This window comes from Calonectris borealis, chromosome 2 (genome assembly GCF_964195595.1).
Source record: "Calonectris borealis chromosome 2, bCalBor7.hap1.2, whole genome shotgun sequence".
NCBI classification, from domain to species: Eukaryota; Metazoa; Chordata; class Aves; order Procellariiformes; family Procellariidae; genus Calonectris; species Calonectris borealis.
In genome coordinates, this window is record NC_134313.1 from 113,369,516 (window position 1) to 113,375,515 (window position 6,000).

A 6,000-nucleotide genomic window follows, 5' to 3' on the forward strand; every position below is an offset into this window, starting at 1 on the left:
TTATATTATTATAGTGGAAGTATTGTATGGGGCACTTTTATCAGGCAAAGGTGAAGAGGGCAAATGCAGAAGTCGGAGATGAGGTCACTGGCTGCCAGGAAGGAACCACAGATGGAAGAAAGCACTGCTCAGTGAGCTGCAAGGTCAGAGCCCAGGTGGGATTTGCCTCACCAGGCAGTGCGAGGGCAGCCGGATGCCTGCACCTAACCTCCTCCCGTGACTTCCTTGCAGTCGGCAAGATTAATCGGCCCTGGACTTCCAGAGAATGATTCATCTACCCTGTCTGAGTCACCTGTTTTAGGAGGGGTGAATCACAACGCAAGGACTGTCAAGGATGTCCAGATGGGAAGTTCAAACTAGAGGACAAAATTTTAGCCCGTTAAAGTGGAGTTGACATGATGTCTGCTCACAAGCATGAGTGAGGAAGAAGCTCTTGTGAACAGTGGAGTGCACTGACCAAATGCTTTTATATACATTTAGGTGAAGGAGACAGTATCATGGCTGCAAGTTCTTCATAAAGCTCTCATCTGCTCACCAGCATAATTTCCATCTTGTTTCTTTGCTTTCCTGTTTTCCATCCATTAGCTGATCTTATCGAAGTCTGGGCCATGGTATGAGTAGTCACGAAGCTGTATATGGTGAAGGATGAGTAGAGCTCCCTGTCATCTTTTGATCATGTTACTGTCTTCTGCTTATGAATTTCCTCTGCTTTATCTACTTAGGAAAATGGAAAGTACCTTCCCTTGATTCCTCTCAGCGTTGTTAAATTCCCTTGTGCAGTGTCTTCAGATTTCCAATTCTTAGCTCAGGTATCCCGCTATATCATGTGTGTTTTTGTGAGTACTTATTTCTCTCTCTTCAAACTCCAGATCCCACAATCATGCGAGCATCAGCTATCGTTCTGCTTTAACTGTGTCCTCCCTGCCTTTGCAGTTGCAAAGAAAAACTTGCAAGTCTAGTGCAGTTTCAATTTTTATAGCATACTCTTCACTAACTGAATAACCAGAAGGAACTGAGAAGATTTCAGTAGTATTATTTCAGTTGTATTTTAATCTTCTTTTTTAAGCACATCTCATGATGTTTTCGATTGGTTTCGAACACTTTGACGTCTCTGTTGTGATTATGTACTGTGTGGTACCACGTGCATCATTCACACAACATATTCAGAAAGCTATATAAAAATGAAAGTGGTTTAGATCCCGTTTGTGCTCCTATTAACAAATGTCAACTAACTAATTTCCAAATCTAGTTTAATAGTTCAACAACCTGAACAAAAAAAAATAAGGGCAGAATAAAGTTGAGAGTGTAAAATAGTAAATCAAGGAAAAGAGAAGGGACTCATCCATATGCACCATGGCTATGCTTTTGGAAAGGGAAAAGTTGAAAGTTTACAATGAACATAGGATAGATGCACATTTACGGTATTTGGCATTCTTCTTTTGGATTGTGCTTCACTCTAAATGCATGTAAAATGAATACGTGGAACGATTCTTTGTGGCTTGGGTTTTTTTTTAGTTTGTTTGTCTTATTTTTAATAGCTTATTTTTTCACTTTAAGATATTCTGCAAGCTTGCTTTTTCTCTGTAGCTATTTGTGGTGGTTACTTGAACTGATGACGATAATCATAAAACCATGGTTGGTCTCCATTGTAAAATGTTCTAGTGTCTTTGATGGAGCATTGGCCTTACTGTGCTGGGTAAATGTACAGATCGTGAAGTGGTATTTCCTGCCTAAAAACTTGTGATTTTTTTCAAAACTTGTGTTTGGTTTTGTCTTACTGGCTCGAAAGGCAGGACTACATATTATAGCACCTCTCACATTGTTTTCCTTGTCTGGTGTTTTCTTGGTTGGCCAATTGCTGGGCTGTGTCAGTACCAAAAACAAGTTAGCACCAGCCTACAATGTTTATTCAAGTAAAATTTCACAGACTTTTTGTTTGCTTGAGCACTGCAGGACGGAAACCTTTTAGGCTCAAGCAAAATAACATACAGCTCTTCCAATTTGTTAAGTATTTTTTAGATATTCCTGCCAACTGTTGACAAATTTGAGACATGTTGACAAAGTAACAAAATTTCATAAGGAAAATGCTCCTTTATTCCTTATTTTCCAAATAGCTTCCTTAGGATGAAATCCTGCAAACATACAAAAAATTACCATTTACTTCAAGTGTGTGGGTAACTCCAGTAAATTCAACAGAATTTACCGTTGCAATTACATCACTCATGCCCACCAAAGCCTACGGCAAAAATTCCACTGACTTCAGTGAAACCTGGGAGCCTTGATACTGAATTGGGAGGCAAGATTCGTATTTGACACGAATGGTAAAAATATGACATCTGCTTTCACTTAAGCCTTGCAGGTCCCTGGATGCCCTGGCTTGCTGAAGGACATCATTGAAAAGAGCCAGAAAGTTCAGTCACTGTTAGCTACCAGCTGGCATTGTATTCGACTTCAGACTGCGAGCGGTGGGGATTACAGCCAGACCGGTGCTGGGGACGGCTGGTTTTGCACCATGGGGCTCCCCTCCAAACTTTCACTTTGTATAACTAACTAGGTGTAATTTTGAGAACTATATCTGCTCAGTATTTCAGTCCAGGACCTCACATCTGGATAGAGGGAACTCAACTTTACTGTATTTTATCTTTCTCAGTTTTTCAACTGAGACATTTAAAAAGTAGTACCAAAGAACTAAATATGAGGCTATTTTCAAAAAAGGGGGGCATATAGTTGTGATCCTGGGATCCCACGTTTGGTTGTCTTGTTTTGCTAACAGTACATAGGCAAGGCGTTACCCAAATCTCCAATCTGGGGAGCAAAGAGGTGTAATTCAGGTTACTCCCCCATAAACAGTGCAAGTCTCCTGCTAATCCGCTCCTCCCAGGCTCTTGTGAATGTTCTTCATTACAGAAGAAGAGAAGAGAGGACTCAAATAGTCTGACGTAAATGACATGCAAGGAAAAATAGCTATAGGAAAATGAAAGGCTATAAAAGCATTTTTGTATACGTGTGTGTATGCACATGTCTACATGGAACTGCTGTCCTCTGTCATTAATGACAGCTGTGCATGCTGCTGGGTCACACACCAGCAATAACTTGATCTGCCATGAGCACCTGACCACCTTTCTGCTGAATTAACCAGGTACAGAGCTTGTGCTGGTTTTATGCTGGTTGCAGGGAAACAGAAAAATCTCTCACCTGGTATAAATCCTGACTAATCAAGATCGTTAGTATTTTTTGATGTCCTGACTTTCTACCAACAGAATAGCTTTATATTGAAGTACTAGCAGCTAGACTTACTGTATTTCTGAACCGTAGCCTGATATGGGGGGTAATGCTAGGGGTAAAGGTGGGAGCAAAGTCACCGACAGTCCCTTCGAAGTATCATCTGGTGCAGTATACGCATTTCATTTGATCCATTTGGTGAGTGCACAGCTCAGTCCCATTCACAATGGGACTAAGCCAGCAACCGGTATGGACAGATAGATGTGAGACTGAAAGATTGAGAGAGGTAGGTATAGATAGATGTATCGCATGAGGTCTTGGTGGATAAGAAATTCATGCTTTAGATTCGCTAATCCCAGATGTCTCCTGACTAGATATCATCAAATATTTGCGTTCTGTCTTTCTGTAAGGACAAATGTCCACCAAGGACAGATTGAGGCCAGTAAACTGGCTGGATTCCTGACTAGATTGGAGTTTGCACCCAGGTGGCCAGAGAGGATAAACTAGCAGTTCTCAGGGGCTCCTTAACGCCCATGGAATGCTACCTGGTTTACAACCGTTACTGTCACACTTTACCTGGGGATGCTCTGCTAGCGGTGTAGTAGGGGAGCATTAAAACTTTATGAAAAAGATATTTGCAAACGCTCACTAAGCAGTCTCATTATAGATATGTAAGGTCAAGATGAAATTACTTTGATCCCATTTACCTATTTTTCCTGTTGCCATTAAAAAAAGCAAACAAATCCCTTGTATGTGCATTTGTACTATGACAATGGACATCCACAGCTACTGAAATAATTATTCAAGAGGCTGACGAAAAGCCTGAAGACTGCAAGCTTTCCATGGTATTTGAGAATGCTTTAACTTTAAAATGTTGGCCAGTAGATTTAAGGCTTAGGGAAAAACCTAGTCATTTCCTAGGGGAGTATCTGAATGCCATGTTTCACCTCAGAATGTGTATTTCCAATTCACTGCATCAACAACTGAAAAAAAAAAGACATTTTGGCAGATCTTTTATGTATGTGGTATTTCCCACCCATGACTGACACAACTATACTGGTGTCATGGTTTAACCCTGCAGGCAGCTAAACACCATGCAGCCGTTCGCTCACTCCGCCCCAGTGGGATGGGGGAGAGAATTGGAAAAAAGGTAAAACTTGTGGGTTGAGATAAAGACAATTTAATAGGACAGAAAAGGAAGGGAAAATAATAATAACGATAAAATAATATACAAAACAAGTAATACACAATACAATTGCTCACCACCTGCCGACTGATGCCCAGCCAGTTCCCAAGCAGTGGTCCCGCCCTCCCGGCCAACTCCCCCCAGTTTTTTGTTCAGCATGGCATCATATGGTATGGAATATTCTTTTGGCCAGTTTGGGTCAGCTGTCCTGGCTGTGTCCCCTCCCAGCTTCTTGTGCACCTCCAGCCTCCTCGCTGGCAGGGCAGTATGAGAAGCTGAAAAGTCCCTGACTTAGTGTAAGCACTGCTCAGCAACAACTAAAACATCACTGTGTTACCAACATTATTCTCATCCTAAATCCAAAACACAGCACTATACCAGCTGCTGGGAAGAAAATTAACTCTATCCCAGTGCCGAAACCAAGAGAACTAGGCAATGTTAAAGTAGGATATGCTAGGAAAAAACTGTCTTTTTTCTGATAAAGATTATTTCATTCAAGGAACTGGTTTAAATTCTGCCAGAAGAGTCTATGTAAACTCCATCTCCCGTAATAGGGCTTGTAACTACACCCTGCAAAATACTGCTAAATCCTTTCACATGTAGTCCAACGGCTCAGTCGGGAAGGGAAGCTGAGACAACTCCCTAGAGAGAGGTTGAAAGTATCCCAGATCATTTAAAGGGGATGTTAATGATGATCTATCTAATTATAACAACCTAAATATCAGCACTGTTAGCAATTTCATTTCTTATTATAGCATCGCAAAAAGGAGATAAACAGATTATTTACGCTTGTTCTGCATGGAATGTTATGATTTTGGTGTCTTTATTGGATGTAGCCTGTTAGAGAGACCGTGCTTTTCCCCGTATACTCCCTGCCTGATAATTAACATGCATAGGGTGCTTTTAAATAGCAAAGGAAACTCACTCTGCTTGTTTGTTTGGTATGTTTATGGTCATATACCAAAATATCACACAACAAAAAAAAGAAAACATTTTTCTTATTAAAATGATGTTCATAATAATGAAGTGTTTTAATGCAACCATACATCTGAAGTCAGAGAGGGTAAAAGTATCTTGAACAAAACTATATATTTAACAGCTGGAGAGCTCAGGCTTTCTATGTAGCCATCCCAAAAGTACAGAAATTCCTGCAGAAACTAATGCTCTCTTTGTCCATGTGTAAAACCTAGCTTTTTGCCTCAGTTTTCCTTCAGCAATCACAGCAGAGTTAAAAAAATAAAATAAAATAAAATAAATCCTTACATATTTAAGATGGAAGGGGGGAAAAAAAATCATTGGGCCTTGACCCGCTTGATTTTATTGTGCAGCATTCAAAAAACCTAGTGATGAATATGGTATAAATAGCTAGCTAGATTAGTTAGATTAGACATTCAGAGAAAGAGGATGGTGGATAAGAGATGATCTGCTAGAGTAGAAAGATAATCCTTATCACTAGGGATCAGTCCTTCTTCCACTGAAATCTAGCAGGATCCCCAATGTTATTAGAAGAAGTAGAAAGACACAGAGATTCCTTGCTAAGGACCACCGGCAGGAATGATGTGTGACAAAGTCTGTGAAGGGCTACAGTGACC